Source organism: Excalfactoria chinensis, unplaced genomic scaffold (assembly GCF_039878825.1).
Source record: "Excalfactoria chinensis isolate bCotChi1 unplaced genomic scaffold, bCotChi1.hap2 Scaffold_81, whole genome shotgun sequence".
Taxonomy (NCBI): domain Eukaryota; kingdom Metazoa; phylum Chordata; class Aves; order Galliformes; family Phasianidae; genus Excalfactoria; species Excalfactoria chinensis.
The window spans coordinates 239,709-259,541 of NW_027315714.1; the positions used below are offsets into that span (position 1 = coordinate 239,709).

Below are 19,833 nucleotides of genomic sequence, written 5' to 3' on the forward strand. Positions count from 1 at the left end.
ATAAGGAAAAGTATCAGAAAAAACCAACATCAAGCCATGCATCAGAAACAACAACGTAAAATGAGTGGAAAAGAATACACTTACGTGGCGAGTCAGAGATGAGCACTGAGTCAGGAGGAGGCCAAAAGCTCAGCATCCGTGCCCGGGAGGAGGAAAGGGTAGCTACAGGGCATGCTGCTACCTCCACCAGCCATGCCACATCAGGGTGGCCAGCCCAGAGGAATCTGCGAGTGACAGTTAGAATCAAACACCTCTCTGGAGGAAGGCAAAGCACCTGCAGCCATGCCAAGGAGGAGGTCAGGGTAGCTACCGGGCACGGATCTCGCCAGCCATCAGTGAAAAAGCTGCAAGACCACCACAAGGGAACAGGCATCCTTGCCCAGGAGGCGTGGACCCACCTGGGAAAAGGAGAAAAAAAACAACTGCAAATGCATCAAGCAGAGCAGGAAAGCCAGAAGAGGAGGCTGGAGTTTAAGAAGCCAGAAACAAATAAACCAAACAGAGCAGTCGAGTGCGACACAACATCAGGTAAGGGAAAACAAAGTAAGAGGAAAGGCACGGGCAAGGGGACAAGGAAAGCAAAGCCAGGCAAGGAAGAAGGAAAAGGAGAAACTCAAAGCAAAGAGAAAAAAACAGAGTCTCAAAAGAAAAAGAATGCTCTCAGCAAGGAAGAAGAGAATGCAAAGAAAGGAACAGGAAACACAAAGACGCAACAAACATGAAACAAAGACCGTGTAAAGCAAAGCAAAAAGGGGCACTACAGAAAAGCAAAGGGCGGGAATACTAAGCAAACAGGGAAAACAGAGCAAAGCAAAGCAAGGTCTGCAAATACAAATGTAAAGCAAATCACCTGAATACAATATCCTGGCAAAGCAGAGTTTGAATAAAAGAAACAGATAAAAAAGCTCCCCAGTGATGAGCACGGGAAAGAAAGCACATTCAAAAGCTATGCAAGGCAAAGATAGAACGGAAAAACAAAAGAGCAAAGCAAAACCAGGAAGAAGAAATGAAAGATGAAGTGCTAAAAAGCCAAGGAAAGGAAAGCAAAATTGCTTGAAACACTGAGAAACAAAAAGGAATACCGCATAGTGAAGGATAAAAGAGCTCCAAGAATGGAAAAGGAATAAAACAAATCCACATAGCTGAAATGAAACACAAAGCTCAAAAACAATCCATGGCAACAGAGATGGAGCATCAAACCTAGACATGAAAAATAAAAAGGTTGACAAGCAATGGCAAAAGGCAACGGCAAAAGGCAAGTTGCATAGGAAATTTGGTAACTGGAATGTCAAAGGCAAAAGGGAAAAGCAAACAGGAAAGGCTAAACACAAAAGCAAAAGCAAAACGGAAAAGCAAAGATCAAAGGCAAAATGAAAACGAAAAGGCAACAAGCAAAGCCAAAATGCAAAGGCAAATGGCAAAAGGCAAAGGAAAAGTAGCAATGGCAAAAGTCAAAACATAAGGCCACAGGTAAAAGGCAAGGGCTAAACGCAAAGGAAAAAGGCAAAGGCAAATGTCAAGGGGAAACGGGAAGGGCAAAAAGAAAACCCAAAGGCTGAAGGCAAATGAGAAAGTCAAATGGCATAGGGAAAAGGCAAAGGCAAACACTAAAAGCAAAATGCAAAATGCTAAGGCAACGGGCAAAAGCAAATGGCAATGTAAAAACAACAACAACAACAAAAGAACAAAGGCAAAAGGCATAGGGAAATGGAAAGGGCAAAATGAAAAAGCTGATTCCTATGGAAAAAGAAAAAGGCAAATGGCATAGAACAGAAGGCAAAGACAAACGTTAAAAGGAAAATGCAAAGGCAACGGGCAAAAGCAAATGGCAGTGCAAAAAGTCAAAACATAAGGGCAACGACAAAAGGAAAAAGGCAAAAGTTAATTGGCACAGGGTAAAAGTCAAATGGAATGTCAAAGGCAGAAGGGAAAAAAAAAACGCAAAAATAGTTAGGAAACAAGCAGAGTCAAATGGCAAAGGAAAAATGCAAAAGTCAAAAGGGAAAAGTTAAAAGGCATAGGACAAAGGGAAAATGCAAAAGGGAAAAGCAAAAAGCAAAGGAAAAGTGAAATGGCAAAGGACAAAAGGTAAGGACAAATGCCAAAAGGAAAACTGAAATTGAAAAGGCAACAGGCAAAAGCAAATGGAAATGGCAAAAGGAAAAACACAAAAGGAAAAAGGGAAAAGGCAGAGGCAAAATTAAGTGGCATAGGACAAAAGGCAAATGCAAACACCAAAAGGTAAACGGAAAATGCAAAGGCAACGGGCAAAAGCAAATGGAAAAGGCAAAAATAAAACAAAAGGGAAAAGGCAAACAGCAAAAGGCAAAAGGGAAAAGGTAAGTGGCACAGAAAAAAAAGGCAACGGCAAAAGGCAAGTGGCATAGGAAAATTGGCAACTGGAATGTCAAAGACAATAGGGAAAAGCAACCTGGAAAGGCAAAACGCAAAAGCAAAATCAAAATGGAAAAGTAAACAACAAAGGCAAAATCAAAATGGAAAGGCAACAAGCAAAGCCAAAATGCAAACGCAAATGGCAAAAAGCAAAGGACAAGAAGCAATGGCAAAAGTCAAAACGTAAGGCCACAGATAAAAGGCAAGGGCTAAACGCAAAGGAAAAAGGCAAAGGCAAAAGTCAAGGGGAAACGGGAAAGGCGAAAAGAAAAACCAAAGGCCGAAGGCAAATGAGAAAGTCAAATGGCATCGGAAAAAGGCAAAGGCAAACACTAAAAGCAGAATGCAAAATGCTAAGGCAATGGGCAAAAGCAAATGGCAATGGAAAAAAAAAACAACAACAACAACATAAGAACAAAGGCAAAAGGGAAATGGAAAGGGCAAAATGAAAAAGCTAATGCCAAAAGTAAACGAAAAAGGACAATGGCATAGGACAGAAGACAAAGACAAACGTCAAAAGGAAAATGCAAAGGCAACGGGCAAAAGCTAATGGCAGTGCAAAAAGTCAAAACATAAGGGCAAAGTGAAAAGGAAAAAAGTAAGTGGCATATGGCAAAAGTCAAATGGAATGTCAAAGGTAAAAGGGAAAAAAAAATGCAAAGAGGTTAGGAAACAAGCAGAGTCAAAAGGCAACGGCAAAAGACAAAAGACAAAAGGAAAAAGATATGTGGCATAGGAGAAAGGGAAAATGGAAATGCAAAAGGTAAAATGAAAAAAAAAAACAAAGAAAAATGGAAATGGCATAGGGAAAAAGCAAAGGCAAACGCCAAGAGCAAAACTGAATATGCAAGGTCAACAGGCAAAAGCAAATGGCAATCTCAAAAGACAAAGCATAAGAGCAAAGCCAAAGGAAAAAGCCAAAGGCAAAAGGCAAAGGCTAAAGGTAAGTGGCAAAGTACAAAAAGGCAAAGGCTAAAGGGAAAAGCAATTGGCAAAATGAAAAAGGAAAAGGCAAATGCCATAGCACAAGGGCAAATGCAAATACCAAAAGGAAAACTGAAAAAGCAAAGGCAACGGCCAAAAGCAAATGGAAAAGGCAAAAAATAAGAAAAACTAAAATAAATAAATAAATAAATAAATAAAAAAATGGGCAAAGGCAAATAACAAAAGGCAGAAGGGAAATAGTATGTGGCATAGGACACCAAGCAAAGGCAAAAGGGAAATACAAAAGGTAAAATAAAAAAGCTAATGCCAAAGGTAAACGAAAAAGGCACACAGAATAGGACAAAAAGGAAAGGAAAACGCCAAAGGAAAACTGAAAATGTCAAGGCAACGGGTAAAAGAAAATGGCTATGGCAAAAGACAAAGCACAACGGGAAAGGCGAAAGGCAAAAGCAGAAGGCAAAGACAACGGGTAAGTGGCATAGGACAAAAGGCAAAGGCAAAATAGAAATGCAAAAGGCAAAATGAAAAAGCAAAGGAAAACACAAATGGCATAGGGCAAAAGGCAAAAGGGAAATGCAAAAAGTAAATTGAAAAAGATAATGCCAAAGGTAAACGAAAAGGGCAAATGGAATAGGACAAAAGGCAAACACCAAAGGCAAAATGCAAAGACAGAGGACAAAAGCAAATGGCAGCGTGAAAAGCCAAAACATAAGGATAAAGTCAAACAGAAAAAGATAAGATGAATGGATATCAAAGAATCTGAAAAAAAATAAAGTCAACTGTTCATTCCAACTCTGAAGGAACCGTAAGCCAAGGCAGAAAAAATAAAAGAATAAGGAAAAGTATCAGAGAAAACCAACATCAAGCCATGCATCAGAAACAACAACATAAAATGAGTGGAAAATATTACTCTTACATGTCGAGTCAGAGATGAGCACTGAGTCAGGAGGAGGCCAAAAGCTCAGCATCCGTGCCCGGGAGGAGGAAAGGGTAGCTACAGGGCATGCTGCTACCTCCACCAGCCATGCTACTTCAGGGTGGACAGCCCAGAGGAATCTGCGGATGGCAGTTAGAATCAAACACCTCTATGGAGGAAGGCAAAGCACCTGCAGCCATGCCAAGGAGGAGGTCAGGGTAGCTACCGGGCACGGATCTCGCCAGCCATCAGTGAAAAAGCTGCAAGACCACCACAAAGGAACAGCCATCCTTGCCCAGGAGGAGTGGACCCACCTGGGAAAAGGAGAAAAAAATCAACTGCAAATGCATCAAGCAGAGCAGGAAAGCCAGAAGAGGAGGCTGGAGTTTAAGAAGCCAGAAACAAATAAACCAAACAGAGCAGTCGAGGGTGACACAACATCAGGTAAGTTAAGGCAAAGTAAGAGGAAAGGCACAGGCAAGGGGACAAGGAAAGCAAAGCCAGGCAAGGAAGAAGCAAAAGGAAAGCAGAAACTCAAAGCAAAGAGAAAAAAACAGAGTCTCAAAAGAAAAAGAATGCTCTCAGCAAGGAAGAAGAGAATGCAAAGAAAGGAACAGGAAAGACAAAGAGCCAACACAAATGAAACAAAGACTGTGGAAAGCAAAGCCAAAGGGGCACTACAGAAAAGCAAAGGGTGGGAATACCAAACAAACAGGGAAAACAGAGCAAAGCAAAGCAAGGTCTACAAATACAAATGTAAAGCAAATCACCTGAATACAATATCACGGCAATGCAAAGAGTCTGAATAAGATAAAAACGCTCCCCAATGATGAGCTCTGGAAAGAAAGAAAGAACACTCAGAAAGAAAGAACTGCTGGACTCTTTCCAAGAGTTTCCTGTATTTTTTGTTCTGGGGAGCCCACACCTGGACACAGTACTCCAGATGAGGCCTTACCAGGGCAGAGTAGAGGGGGAGAATCACCTCCCTTGTCCTGCTGGCCATGCTCTCTCTAATGCACCATGGAATGTGTGTCCCCGGTGGCGCAGTGGTATAAAGTGTTGCTTGCAACACTGGAGGCCCGGGGTTCGAATCCCCCCTGTGGTGCAAGTGGTAGAAATGCTGCTCTGCTACACAGAAAGGCTCGAATCCCGGGAGTTGGACTTGATGATCTCTAAGGTCCCTTCCAACTCGCACGATACTGTGATACTGTGAATGCCATTGGCCTTTTTGGCCATGAGGGTACACTGATGGCATGGCCAACCTGTCATCCACCAGGACACCCAGGTCCCTCTCTGCAGAGCTCCTCTCCAGCAGGTCATCCCCCAGCCTGTACTAGCACATTTAGCCTCCTACAGCAATTCACCGGTTTGGGGGACTGAGTTTGAGAAAACATCTTTAGGCAAACACTCACATCAAGTTCCACATGTCTGAATGTGCAGCTCCTCCTCATGCAGTGACCCTCCTTCCACAGCTGCAGATGGTTTCATTCCCCACAGCACATTCACAGTGGCAGAAGGGACAGACGCCTCCCTGTAACCAGAAGGAATAACAAAGAAAAATAAAGGAGCACAGCCCCACATCCAAGACTCTGTAAACCCCATGTATTTCGGTGACAGGAAGTCATCTGCAACATCAGCCTTCACCCTGACATTACGGTCCCTTGTTGGCCTATGACAGCGGCGTTGGTACAGGATTCATTGTGTTACGCCCTGTTACCAAAGACATGATACCTGTGTGTGGGTAACACAGTATCTCGCTACCACAGAACTTGCAAGGAGCGACACAAAGTTTGATCTCAGCAGTCATCACACAGAAGTTACTTTGGCAGCCTTTGGAGGAGAACGGAGGAATCTCTTGCTATGCAGGGAGCAAGGACCTGGTGTATTTCTAGCATCAAGTTACACGTGGTCAAATCGGGTGATGTTCCCAGCCTGTATCTTCATCCTTCCTTAAGGCCTTGACTGAAAGCTTGCTGGCACTGCGTCAGCTGATTCTGGCTAGCATTCCCTCCTGATCAGCTTCAGATACATCAAGGCTTGGACACGCGTTACTGAGGAGTGCAGCAACACTGGGATCTGGCCCCAGTGATCTTCTGGACACCAGCTTTTCATTACACATGAAGTGTTCTTTCCTGCAAGATATTAATAAGGAGAGAGAACAATACTCAGTGGATGGCAAAAAGAGAAGTGTGTGTCCCGACACTACAATTGTTAGAGAAAGCACTCACCGTGACTCCATTTGTACAGAAAAGCTGGAACGAGGCTTCTTGGCTACTTGATCTGGCTGTTCAAAGCTATTAAAACAAAACAACACAAAACAGCTAAACGTGCTTCTCTTTGCATCAGTTTTAAAGGTTTTCTGATTTAAAGTGTGTTGAAGCAGACTGTATTCAGAGGAAAGAAGTAACAACTTCTACTCTGCACTTCAATTTTGCCCTTAATCCAGTGGCTGGATTTTCACTGAGAAAGGAGGCATTTCTGATGGAGATTACAATGAAGGCACAGTCCTTCATAGGACCTGGAGGATGAAAGAAAGGTTCAGAAACCCATTCTGCATTTCGGGCACTAATTACTGGGAAAACTCAAGCACAGTCTTGTCTTTCCTAACATTTTGTTCTCATTTCATTCATACGTTAGGCTCACCTGTGTTGCCGTGACTCGGAAACCCCCAATTTCCCAGCTTCTTGCGAAACCTCTGCCAGAGCCAAAAGACCACCGTGACTCATCAAGAAACGTGGCAAAATGGCGTTTATTAGGAGTAATCAATACCTTATATACCTTACTACTTCGTCTACGCCCCCTAGGGTACACGTTTGAAATGCGCGCCAATGTACCTTACAGGGTTTGAGACGGAAGAGGCTGGATTACTATCACCGTCACATCCCGAAAAAGCCCCGCTACCGCCTATATGCTTGTATTACAAGGTTCAGCCTCGTTAGCATCTACAACACACCTGTAGGCTTTGTTTTGTTGTTTTCTTCCTCCTGTACAATGAAGAGGTGTCACTTACTGAAATGGCACTGATTACTTTTTGGAGGACGGTGTTCTTGTTTCTCCCTAACGACAAGGGTATTTTTGCTAATTGCTCATCAGAATTCCCACAGGCGCAGTGAATTACGTGTGCCCTCTGAACACAGGCAGCCACTGTCATCAGAAACTGATACTTAAAATCACTGGCTTCATTGTTGCTTAGTTCAGAACTGTACTGCCTTTGAGAAAACAGTGATTGAACACTACATGAAAAGTGCTCTGCACTTCATTGTAGGTTGTAAAGCAGCACCCCCTGCCCCACAAGTGTTCTTTCCCTTCCTTACAGTTGTCTCCACCTAAGCAGAATCCAAAACATGTGCCCTTGATGCCATCCAACTTCCCCCGAGTGCTTTTGCAGATCTACAGGAAAAAGAAAAAAAGAATAAGAAAGAGGATTTTCCTCTTGCCCCACTGATAAACACAGAAGTCAGACATGGGTAGCTCGGCCTTGAGCCTGTCCCGGTCCCTCTGGATGGCTTCCCTTCCCTCCAATATATTGACTGCACTGCTCAGTTTGTATCGTCTGCAAACCTGCTGAGGGTGCACTCGATGCCATCATCGATGTCATTGATGAAGGAAGATGTTGAAGAGCATCGGTCCCAAGAGCAGCCCGTGAAGGACACCACTTGTGATCGGCCTCTATGTTAAGAAAGAATGTGAATGTATGGAAATCAACGATGGCAGTGATAGGGTTGAGAGCTTATAGGTCAAAATAAAAGCAAAGGCCAGAAAAACTGACATTATCACAGGAGCGTGCTACAGGCCACCCAATCGTGTGACGAGTTGGACAAGACACTTTACAGATGGTTGGATGAGGTCTCAAGGTCTCTCCCCCTTGTTCTTGTGGGGGATTTCCACGTCCCACACATCTGCTGGATTCCTAATGCAGCAGATAGGGAACAGCCTGGGAGGTCCCTAGAGTGCGTGGGAGAGAACTTCCTGACACAGATGGCAAAGGAGCCAACAAGGGGAAGCAAAATCCTGCTGTTTGTTAAGAGAAAAGGTCTTGTGACAGATGGAAAGGTTGGAGGCCGACTGGCACATAGTGATCGTGAGATGCCAGATTTCTCAGTCCATGATGAACCCCAGAGGGGAGCCAGCAGAACTGCTACCTCGGACTCCCAGAGGGCAAACTTTAACCTTTCTAGGGCCATGGGTGAGAGAGTCCCTTGGGAGGTAGCTCTGGAGGGCGTGGGAACCCAGGAAGGCTGGCAATACTTTAAGCAAGTAATTTTAAAGGTGCAGGAGCTGACCATCCCCAAGACACAGAAGACAACAGGCAAGGAGGCTGGACTGGCTGAACTCAAGAGCAGAAGGAAATGTACGGTCTCTGCAAGAGTGGGCAAGCTACTTACAATGATAAAAGGTACGAAGCAAAGCTATGTCCCCCTGCGCTCGGTACTGGGGATGCTTCCATTCAACATCTTTATTAACGATCTCGACGAGGAGATGGAACACACCCTCAGTAAGTTTGCAGATAACACCAAGTTCAGAAGGAGGGTCAAGCTGCCAGATGGGAGAGAGGTGCTACAGAGGGATCTGGATAGACTGGATCAATGGGCCAGGGCAAACTGGATGTTTCAATAGGGTCAAGTGTTGGGTCCTGCATTTTTGTCACAACAACTCCAAGCAACCCTACAGGCTTGGGGAGCAGAGGCTGGAAAGCTGCCTGATGGAAAGGGACCTTGGTGTGCTGATGGACAGTCAGCTGAATATGAGCCAGCAGTGTGCCCAGGTGGCCAAGAGGGCCAATGGCATCTTGGCTTGTATCAGGAATGGTGTGGTGAGCAGGACTAAGGAAGTCATCCTGCCCCTGTACTCAGCATTGGTGAGGCCTCACCTCGAGTACTGTGTCCAGTTTTGGGCACCCCAAGTCAGAAAGGAGGTGCTGGAGCAGGTTTAAAGAAGGGCAGCAAGGCTGGTGAAAGGCTTGGAGAATACGCTCTACAGGGAACGACTGAAGGAACTGGGGCTGTTCAGTTTGGGAAAAAGGAGGCTGAGGGGAGACCTTATTGCTCTCTCCAGATACCTGAAAGGTTCTTACAGTGAGAGCGGGGCTGGTCTCTTCTCACTGGTGACAAGACAAGGAGAAACAGCTTCGAGCTGCACCAGGGGAAGTTTAGGTTGGATATCAGGAAAGAAAGAAAGGCGTGTTAAGCACTGGAATAGGCTCCCCAGGGAGGTGGTTGAGTCACCATCCCTGAACATGTTGAAGAACCATTTGGATGTGGTGCTCAGGGACATGATTTGGCAGCAGGTTGTCAGGTTTAGGGTAAGTTTGGTTAGGTTATGGTTGTACTTGACCACCTTTAAGGTCTTTTCCAACCTGAGCAATTCTATGACTCTGTGATCCCTATTGAAGTTGACCTTCTGCAGTTTCTAAAATCACTCTGCCTACAGCAAAATGTTACTCTCTGCATCCTCCTGCCTTCCAAGACTAAGTACAGAAGCCTATCTGCCAACCAGTAGTCTTTGCTGGGCTGCTTGCTGAAATTACACACCAACAATGAAGAGGCAACACTACGAAGAGAAGTACATCAGCTGAATTAGTCACGCTTTAGAATACCAGATGCTACTAAGATCTAAACTACCTGAGGCCCCACGGGCAGCCTTTCTCAATCTACACTATCATCTACTGCAGCTAGGAATTACGCTCTGTGTTCCTAAGCCTACTTCTTCAGCTGATTGCAAAGACTGGCTGTATCAGCAGCACAATATCAAGAGCTTGGGGTTCTGGTTACGTGCAGCAAAGCTCGATCTTAACAGAGACATCTTGAACTATTCTGGAAGCCACCCATTGGTTCCTGTCGATAGGAAAGATCAAATGAAATCCAACAAGCCTGCACTCTCAGCCTGTGCTCTCAAATCACATGACAGAATCTGCCAGAGTGGGATGCAAGAACGACACGAGTCCTCCAGCAGTGAGAACCTTCATTTTAAAAATAACCACATTTCTATGAGGCTGTAACAGCAAGTGCAATGTGCCCCCCACGCCACTGCTCAAGCAAGTAACCAGCTGCTCACAAAGGGTGAGGGGCGATGACAATCAGCAGTGTGGTAGATACCCTATCCTAAGCAAGATCGTTCTCCTAAGACATTCAAATTCATGCAGCACAACCCTACCTTATTTTCTGTATTCATCTCTGTATTGATCTCACGTGGATCAACATAACAGTCAGCACCTGCAACGAGTCTAGACCGAGCAAAGCTTTTGATGGAGGGAGCAAAGAGATCAAGACAAGATGATGGAGTACAATGCAGTCAAAGCAGCTGGCCAAGCAAAAGCTATGTGCATGCATTTCCAAGCTGAGCACGCACCTGGAGTTGGGACTGGATCACTCATTGTCAGGAGAATTCCTGAGTACCCTCATAAAGAGAGCTACACACCGGCATGACTGGAGTCCATTTACATTAATTAGCCCTCTTTGCATTTTAATATGCACCATTCACTACTCCAAAGTTGCACTTCCTTTTGCCTTTCTATCTGAAGGGCTTGAAAAAGTTTCAGAAATAGAAATTCCATGACTGCTGTAATACACTTGGGCAGGCATCTGGACTTCCATCCTGAGACATCCAATGCCTTTTATGGAAATAAAGAATACTCAAGGACTTACCCCACCAAATTCACACTCAGTTTTACACCACTGGTTTTTGGTCTGATAGGCAGGAGGCTGCAAAAAGCAGTGAAAGGCAGCAATTCAGCAATCCCAGGAAGTCAGCTGGGCTCTAGGGAGACAAGAAGGGCACTAAGGTGACAAACAACCATTGCCTTTCATCCTTCTTCACAGATCTTAACATCTTGGTTTCCTCCTCCCCTTCACACTCTCCCTTTGTCCAGAGGCCAGCAAGTCCTCTCTGATGGCCTGAACTGCTCAGCAAAATGGAAATCAGACAAGCTGTTCTCTACTCTGGGAGAGTTCCAAAGCTTTTTGACCTGGGGTGAAACACGGGTGCCTCACAATACTTTTCCAACCATTAAAGTCACTATCTTTCCTTATGTGTGTATTACCCATCTTTACGTTTATCAGCAGTTCCTGAAGATCCCAGAGAAAATGACCAAGGGACATTCCTCCTTATTTCTCCTATTGTTTGGCCACTACTTTGTGCTCCTCCATAACAATGAAACACTACTGGCACGTTCATTATCCTTTCTATTCTTAAAATAACAAGTACTTCAACTTGAGGGTTTTCTGTTTATTTTCCATTTCCCCATGCAATTCATTTGAAAATTAGCGATGGACAATCCTCAAGCTTTTGAGAGGTTTGAGCTGGTTATGAGAAGCATCCAGAAGCTCAGAGGCTTAGCCAAAGCTAATCTGGACATTTCCAAAGCACTTGGATCAAGACAGAGGCACAGAAACCCCATGGCTCAGGACTCCTATCACCACTTGGCTCGCCTCTCTCACTGCTGCTCCCACACCAAACATCCAGGACTGGTTTTTACCATGTCCTTGCCAAAAGAGCACACAAGATACTCAAGCACATCTTTCCCCTATGAAAAACATGGTTCTTGTGTCATATAAACTCTGCAAAGCTATAAACACGTGTTTAAGTCCTACAGGAAACAGAGAAACTTAAAACATATGCCTGAGGCCCCTGTTTAGCAGTAATTGTTTGCTGAATTTGGGCTCACAACAGGATCCCAACTTGTCACATCCAAAGCCTTAACGTCCTTACCTAACAGCATCTACTTCATCAAACACAGAGGAAGGAAGGTCTCAGTAACGTACACCGCACAACTCTTCCGTGACAGCTTCACCAAAACCTTACTGGATTAGCCTTGCTATCACCTGCAACTCCTTCCAGTCACTGTTTTGAGGGGTCAGAGCCCGAACTCTGCTAAAAGGCCAAATACCATCATGAGATCAGGTACATCTGAAGCAACCACACCACTGAGGCTCCTTTGATAAACTTCAGTGGTCCCCAGTGATTGCTAGATAAAAAAACTAAGTAAATAAAATCCAGAGTTCCAAACACAAGCACTTTTCTCAGTATCCCAACACCTCTGCCTTGTCCATCACTGCCCAGCAGGACTAAAGTCAAAGCAGTGCAAACCACAACTCCACAGAAGTAGCTGGAAGCTCTGTTCCATCTTCTCACAAGGTTTGCAGATCAGAGCTCAATCAATGCTGGCTAAACACAAGCTGCTCACAGAGAACAGGGGCTCTGCTATCACCAGCACCTGCTATACATCAAGAAGGTATGCGTCAAGAAATCAAATACAGCAGCACACAACTAGGAGCTCCCCATGACTGTCAGCACTGGAAGGAAAGCAGTCTGAAGAGAAACACAGCTCAGTCTGTACAGGACAGCAAAGCAGGGAGGATTAAGGACAGAGACTGATCCTGGACTGAACACATTAGAGAAGAACAGCCTTTAGAAGAATAATTCATTACACAGATTAACAACATACAAGTCTGAAATGACGGTTGCTGCAGAAGATTCCAGAGTGTTCCTCATTTGAAATAAAAAGAAAATAAGTAATAATAATTAAAAAAGAACCATAAGTAAAGAAATCAGGATGGATATAATATGAAAACTCTTTTCAAGTGGCCTGGCATCCTAGGGCACAGAACACCAAAATAAAAGAACTAACAGCTTAAGGGGATGCCACAGAGAAACAGGGAAGCGACCGAGTCCCTGCTCAGATAATAACTGCTGTGTGAGGTAGAAAGCTGATGGTGATACCTTCTGCCAATGAGGAGCACAGCTGGGAGAAGGTTGAGGAAGGATGCCATCTGCAGCACAGGCATCCACACCAGCAGTATAACCCATCTCAGAGCTACAATGCCAAAGTGATTATAAGGTTTTATTGAACAGCTCTGTATGGGACGATTCAACTACTGCAAGCTCCAGCAAGCTGCTAGTGACTGATAAACCAAGACTTCTCAGCGACCTAAAAGCTGACAGCCTTTCAAAAAACAAACTGACTGTATGCTTTCTGAGATGGTTTGTTCAGTCTACAGAAATGAATCCAGCAGGCAGTTCAATGGTCAAATTCTGTGCTGCCAGCAGAGCCTTTTCATGAGCATTAGGAACATCCCCGGCTACAGAGCTACCACAGAAAACACAGTCACCTAGGAGAATAGAAAAATAAGAAGCACCTTAACCTACCCTGATCTAACTCCTCTCCCACATTTAGAATTGAAACTAGGAGTTCAAATGCCATAAAAAAAACTGGGGAGAAAATCATCTGGTAATTCCCATACAAACCACCAAGATCACAGAACCACAGAATATCCCAAGTTATAAGGGAACCACGAGGATCATCAAGTCCAACCCAGTGATCCAGGAAGGACAACACAAATTCAAACGGCCTTCAAGCTGCAGCAGCTCAGGGCCAGGCCCACAGCCCCGGGGAGCCTGTTCCATGACCACTGGTATCAGACGCAGCAAGCACAGGGAGCACGCAGGTAGGCACAACAAAGCAGCAAGCAAAGCCCAATCTCTCAGAGGGGGCCTGCTTACAGAAGCCCAGACATTGCCCTCCCAAAAAAACTCCACCATTTTGACAGCCAAAACAGAAACTACCTTTGCACTTCTCACGACTCTTCCCTGCGCTCCCAAATAAATGGTTTCATGACATCCCCTACCACACTGCAGCTGCTCAGAATAATCAAAATTAGATCATTCATGACATAAGAAACTCATTTTTGCCTGGTAGCAACGACAGTCCATTCCCATTGTGTCCCTCCATGTAATGAACACTGCAATTGGCCTTCTGACAGCCTGGATGAATCCACCAAAAGCAAGGAAGCACCCTGCACTTACTCTGAAGAGAGAAAGAAAGCAAGGTTCATGGAAACAGGCACACAAGGCTTGCAACCAGACACGGTTCTCCAGATCATGCCACAGACAGGACTAACACAGTGCCAGAACACAATTTACCACTAAGGGAAACATCTGGGAGCACATTCTCAACTTCAGCACAAGCTGTAATGGCTCAGCATATTTAGCTTTCTTATTGTTCAGCTGGAGAACACAATACTCCCAAGCATCAGTCAGCAAGCACTTGGATGAGCCAGCCCTCTGTTTTTTATGATTACAGACATCATTACTGCCACCTCTGACACCTCACCAGGAGATGCTTCCATTTATCAGCCTGGTCTTGATTCCTTCCATCAGCAGCTGCTCCTAAACTGACCTCGATTCATACAGTGATACCACCGACTTCTAGCACGAGCTGACCTGCAAGATAGAGAAGAGAAAGCAGGATGGCCACAAACACTGATATAGTATGATCTAATATTCTTGAACAACCACAAAAGAGACAAAACAGGAGATAAGTGCATCTGCAGCAACACCCCAGTTCATAAAGAAATGCAAATCCAACCTGGCCGCAGCAGCCCTTATATATTTCTTACACGTCTGATTAAGCCAACTGTGGTTTGAACCAGGAGAATTCACAATCTCTTGCAGATGTGACTGTAAAGCAGAACATGACAAAGCAAAAGAAAAAGAAAGAAGGAAAAATAGCAATACAAAGAGCAATAAAGAAAAAAAACAAGGCAAAGACCAGGAAATCAAAGTTTAAAAAAGAACCACACAGCATCTGCAACAGCAGAAATATGGCACAATGGGAATATACTAGCAAAGCAAGGAAAGAATGGCTCACCCACCTCTGAGGACGGAAGCGCACAGAACAAACTCCACAGAGGAGAAATCATCAGAAAAAAATCCCACCCAGGGGCAGTCAGCCCTCAAACATGAGCTGTAGGAGAGGTGCAGCCAGGCTCCAGCCCTGCCAGTCACTCAGCTGCACTCAGCAGTGCTTAGCAGAAGGACTCGGGGAAGGATGGGTAGGAACTGTCAGGAGGACAGCTGGCATTGCGTGGCCACAAACAGGCTGTTGGAGCAAGGAATTTTCCTAGGAAATTAAAGCAGAGTAAAGCAGCCGTATCTGCTCCTGCCTTTCACTGCAGTTACCGTTTGAGGTTCTGGTTCAAGGCTGAACTTTGCAGTCTGAGTGCTGCCACAAGGCCCTGGCTGTGCCGGGCCCCCTTCCGGCCCGGGCCCCAAAGCAGCCCCGACTGTGCCGGGTTCCCCTCTCACCTGGGCCCTGCAGTGGCCTCAGCTGTGCCGGGTCCCTCTCCGGTCTGGGCCCTGAGGTGGCCCCAGCCGTGCCTGGTCCTCCTCCATGCCGGGCCCCAAGGCCCTGCCTCTGCCTGCTCCCCCTCTGCTCTGGGCCCTGAGCTGGCCCTAACTGTGCCAGGCCCCCCTCTGGCACAGGCCCTGCCTCAAGCCCCGCCCCCTGTGGACAGCAGTGCTATTGCCTGTTTTTTTTCTCTCTTCCCTCTTCTTTCCCTCTTCACAAATGCATTCGGATCCCCCAGGATGAAGTGCACTGATACTGCTGCATTCTTCCTGAGCAAACTGTCTGGACAGCTCAGCTTTTTCTGCAGAGCAGCGTGCCTTTGGAAATGCTTTGACTATGTAAACTAACAGCAAGAGAACACTGAGCTCTTCTGGGTCCTTCTAGGAATGGCCAAGAGACAAGAGTGTGCTCAGCCTTGTCTGGTTGCTTGTATGCAGAAATCCCATAATGCCACAGTCAGAGAGGCGAGCACCAGCCTTGGGGCATACAGATGTGCATTCCTATTCATTCCTACTAGCTCCCCTTGGACTCCATTGACCACTATGAGGCCACATGAGTCTTGACTGGTTTTTAATGGGCTGCACAAGAGTCACCTTCACTTCCCTGCTGTTTGACTTCAGATCACCCCACGGGGTGACCCTGGCGTTGGTTTCCTACAGTTCGGATCTAGGAGGCGTCCATTCCCTTCCCTTATGATGAAAGCGCAGAAGCCACGCGAGCACTTGCTGAGGTCACAGTGGTTGCCACGGTGGGAGCATCTGTCCCACAGCTGGTGAGCAGAGCTGGTGCTCATGCGGAGACTGAGCTCTGTGCCTTCCTTGGAACAGATCTCCCTGGCAGAGCCTGTCAGAAGCGCTGCTGTGCTGTGCTGGTGAGCTGGGCGCAGCTTAGGCTGAGCAGGCCCAACAGGTGAGCTGGGTTTGATGCTGGCTGGCTGCTGGGAGGTGTCCCAACCGAAATGCTGGGCTGGGGAGGAGTTCCCAGCTCCAGCAGTGCCCCTCCGCATGGCTGTTCCCAGGGGAAAGAGGTTCTTGTGGAGATTCCAACCCGTGTTTGGGTGAGGATGATGAAACGCCATTCAGAAGGAAGGAGAGGGCAAACAGAGCGCAACTTGTGCCTCAGTGCCGCACGGATGGCTGAGGAGATGGAGAAGAGCACTTGCTGACACGAGCCACGGCAGTCAGACACAAGCTGCAGCTGGCGTTGGGACGTTCTTGCAGCCAGCTGATTCCCAGACCTTTCCCTCCACAGCAGACTCAATTGCATGGCAGAAGAAAGCTGGGAATGTGCTTCTCCCTCCTGACTTTTCACTTGTGGATGATTTCTGCAGGGTTCCTGTCCAAAGGGAGATCTGGGGGATCGAGGCAATCCTAGGAAGAGTGAAGCTCTTTCCAAGAGCAGGGAAAGTTCCTGTGGAGAGAGCCCTCAGAACTTGGGCTTCCTCTGAGACCTGGGCGGTCATGTCTCAGCAAGGAGACAAGCGCGGATCCAACGCCTGCTCTGTGAGCGGAAAGGTACGGCCGGGTTCCTTTGGCTTGACTTTTCTTCCTTGTTCTCATTTGTAAGGGGAAGGAGTGGAGCAGGGGGAGCCCTGCTGGTCCTTTGTGACCTCAGGAAGCGGTTGGATTCTGCACTCACTGCCGGCAGCCTGGGCTAATGGCACGGGCAAGGCTCGGGCTGTATTTCCCCTTAGTGATCAATGATATCTCAGCACCCTGATATCCCATCTCTGGCACCATCTGGAAGCTCTCTGCCAAACTCAGCTGCCCGTTGCCACCAGCGTTTCTTCCTTTCTCTCTTCAGAGGCAGCGCGGCACTGCTGGCCGTGTTTGGGAACTGCAGCCAGCAGGCTGCCAGAGATCCAGCTGCGCCTTGCAGCGCACAGAGGGACGCAATGGGGATGGACCATCCTTACTGCCACGCAAAAGTGAGTTTCCCTTCTGGCCGTAAAACGGGGTCTTTCTTTATGGGGGGCTGGACACGGCTAACAGGACAGTGCTGCTACTGACACCTGTGAAATCAACACACTATCTCTTGTTTTAGGGATGGAGCCTGCGCGTCCATGGAGTGGTGCTGGGCAAGGGGGAAAACAGAAAGCCCGTGCAGGTAAGAAGCTCTTGTGAGCTGTGGTGTGGGTACCTGCCTCTAAATAGGGCTGCATGAAGGGGTGCGTGTGTGATGGAAGAGTAAAGAAAGTCCACTGCAGATCTGTGCTGCCTGCAGAAATGGCACCATGCTGTAGCTACACTTCAACTACACTTGGAGAGTGAAAGTTTGTGGCTGGCTGTGCTCAGATCTTCCTCCCAAGAGATGCTCTTCAACTATTTCTTGTTCCTTCCTGCCAGAAGCTGACGCAAGCGGCCTTCCAGCAAAGCGCAGCCTTGTGGAAGGTCTGGGGAGGACTGCAGCCTGTGCCGTGGCTCCCAAGAGAGGTACAGGCACATAGCAGGCATCAGGCTTTGATGCACTGTCTTTCTATCTGGCTTTCTGTCTTTTCTTTCCTGGGACTGTTGTTGCTGCTTGTTGCTTGAGGTCTTCATCCCTGGGATTTACAATTACCTTTCCTGCCTAGTTTTGAAATGTAAACCCACACTTCACCTGAGATCCGCAGCCGTGAACACTGAAGATGTTATTTCCTGGTATTGTGGCCCATTCTGCAGACTGAAAGTAGCCTTGGGCTCTCTTTAAATCTCACTGCTTCCCCTTTCTTATTGTAACAGATGTACGACGTGAGCCAAATGGAAAGATCTACGTGAAGGTGGTGCAGGGGGAGATTTATGAGAGAGGCCGTCTCCAGGCTGGAGGGCTTCCTCCAACAGCAGGTCCCTGCACAGGGAGAAGACCTTCCCCAGCTGTGTGCCCCCGCTCTGTCTCCAAGACCCTGGCTGGGTGTAAACGCAAGGGCTTGGACGAAGAGAAGCAGACGGCAGCGCAGTTGTCTGCTAACAAAAGAGCCAGGGGTCAGAGCACAGACAGTGTGACGGCCCCAGCAGCACACCCTGGGCCTGCCCCAGCACGGAGCTCCAAGCAAAGAGGTAAGAAGGTGCTGTGGTACCGTCCTGGTCAAGTGCTGTCCTTATCAAATGCACTGAGTTTGCTTAGGGTTTGCTTTGCTTTTTCCTTCTCTGTAGAGGGGAAAAGAGTTGAGGGCTACAAAGTCCAAAGGCAGCGAGGTGCCAGAATACCTAACAGCATCTCTTTCCATTAACTCCACGATGCTCTTCTGTAGGTCCCCCTGGAAATGTCATTCACTGAGAGGCTTCCTAGTCCCATTTCCTTTGTCTTTGGACTGCCATTTGTTTTCACGGCACCCATGTTTCTGCAGTTTTGCTGTTGACAAAATGAATTCATTGGTATTCTTGCTTTCTAGCGAGAAGACAACAACAAAGAGAAAGGAGAAGGGAATTGAAAAAGGCTTCTCTGAGAGCTGCGCGTGCAGAGGTGAGTCCTTGGTGAACACAGACACGCATTCTCTTGTTGGTCTCAGTGCCTCCATCTGTCAGACATGAAAGAGATGGTAAAATGCTGAGGGAAGCGATGGGATAGCAAAACAGCCAGCTGTGTGTTTTAGGAAATGACACTGTCAGTGAGAGCTGCCATGGGGAGCTTGGACGCCTTCCTCTGGCTTGGGAAGGATGTGGCTGGTAACAGCCAAAGGGTTTGGCTGTGATAAGGAAGCTTGCCATGTCGGGCACTGCAGCCTTTGAAACTGCCTTCCCACGACAGAGCATGAATCTTACCATAGGCAGCGTGTCATGGGAAGTAGTGTCAGTGACCTGCATGAAAGGAACGTGCTGTTCCGCATGGGGCCATTCTGGAAGTTTACTGGTCAGACTTTCTTCATGAGATCTCCCTAGATTGTTTCTGTCCTACTTCTACGCTTGCTTTGTCTCTTTCCAGTTCTCCGCAGTGATGAACAGCCTTGTGGAGATGATGCGAAAGCTGCAGCTGAAGGACAGAGAGGAGGAGCGTCAGAAGGCAGCGGCTGCAGTGCGCAGCGTTTCAGATGCTGCCCAACTCAGCACTCCAAGTTTGATTGCAGTCAATCAATAAACCATCACAATTACAGATTCACAAAGAGCGCACGGCCCGGTTTGTCCAGTGGCATTCCATGAGCTGCTGCACCACTTTGGGTCGAGCAGCATCTACGCATCTTCGGCCCAGCACAGCCCATCCCAGCACTGTTCTTCCAGGCCGTGCTCCAAGTGCTCCTGCTGTTGCCAACACCCATAGAGGTTTCCCATGGAGCTCCATGGCACGCAGGACCTGACCCCGCACACAGCTGTACAACCCCACACCTTTGCACAGCCCTGCACACAAACACGGGCAGCTCCATCCTTGCACACAGCCACATGCCTGCGCATACTTGTATGACCCCATCCATTTGCTTAACACTGTGCACACACACTTGTGTGCAACCCTGTCCTTCTGTCTACCAATGTGCGTGGACATC

The 19,833-nt window shown here is 47.0% G+C and overlaps 1 long non-coding RNA gene across 1 annotated transcript; it reads right to left on the reverse strand.

Annotated features, from left to right (window-relative positions):
- Positions 1–7,300: 7,300 nt before the first annotated feature.
- Positions 7,301–15,489, reverse strand: LOC140265260 (uncharacterized). Its single transcript, XR_011906223.1, has 4 exons — positions 15,338–15,489; positions 14,364–14,473; positions 10,900–11,011; positions 7,301–7,645 (listed from the first exon to the last, which is right to left on the reverse strand). It is a non-coding gene; the product is annotated as an uncharacterized lncRNA (long non-coding RNA).
- Between the last annotated feature and the right edge of the window lie 4,344 nt (positions 15,490–19,833).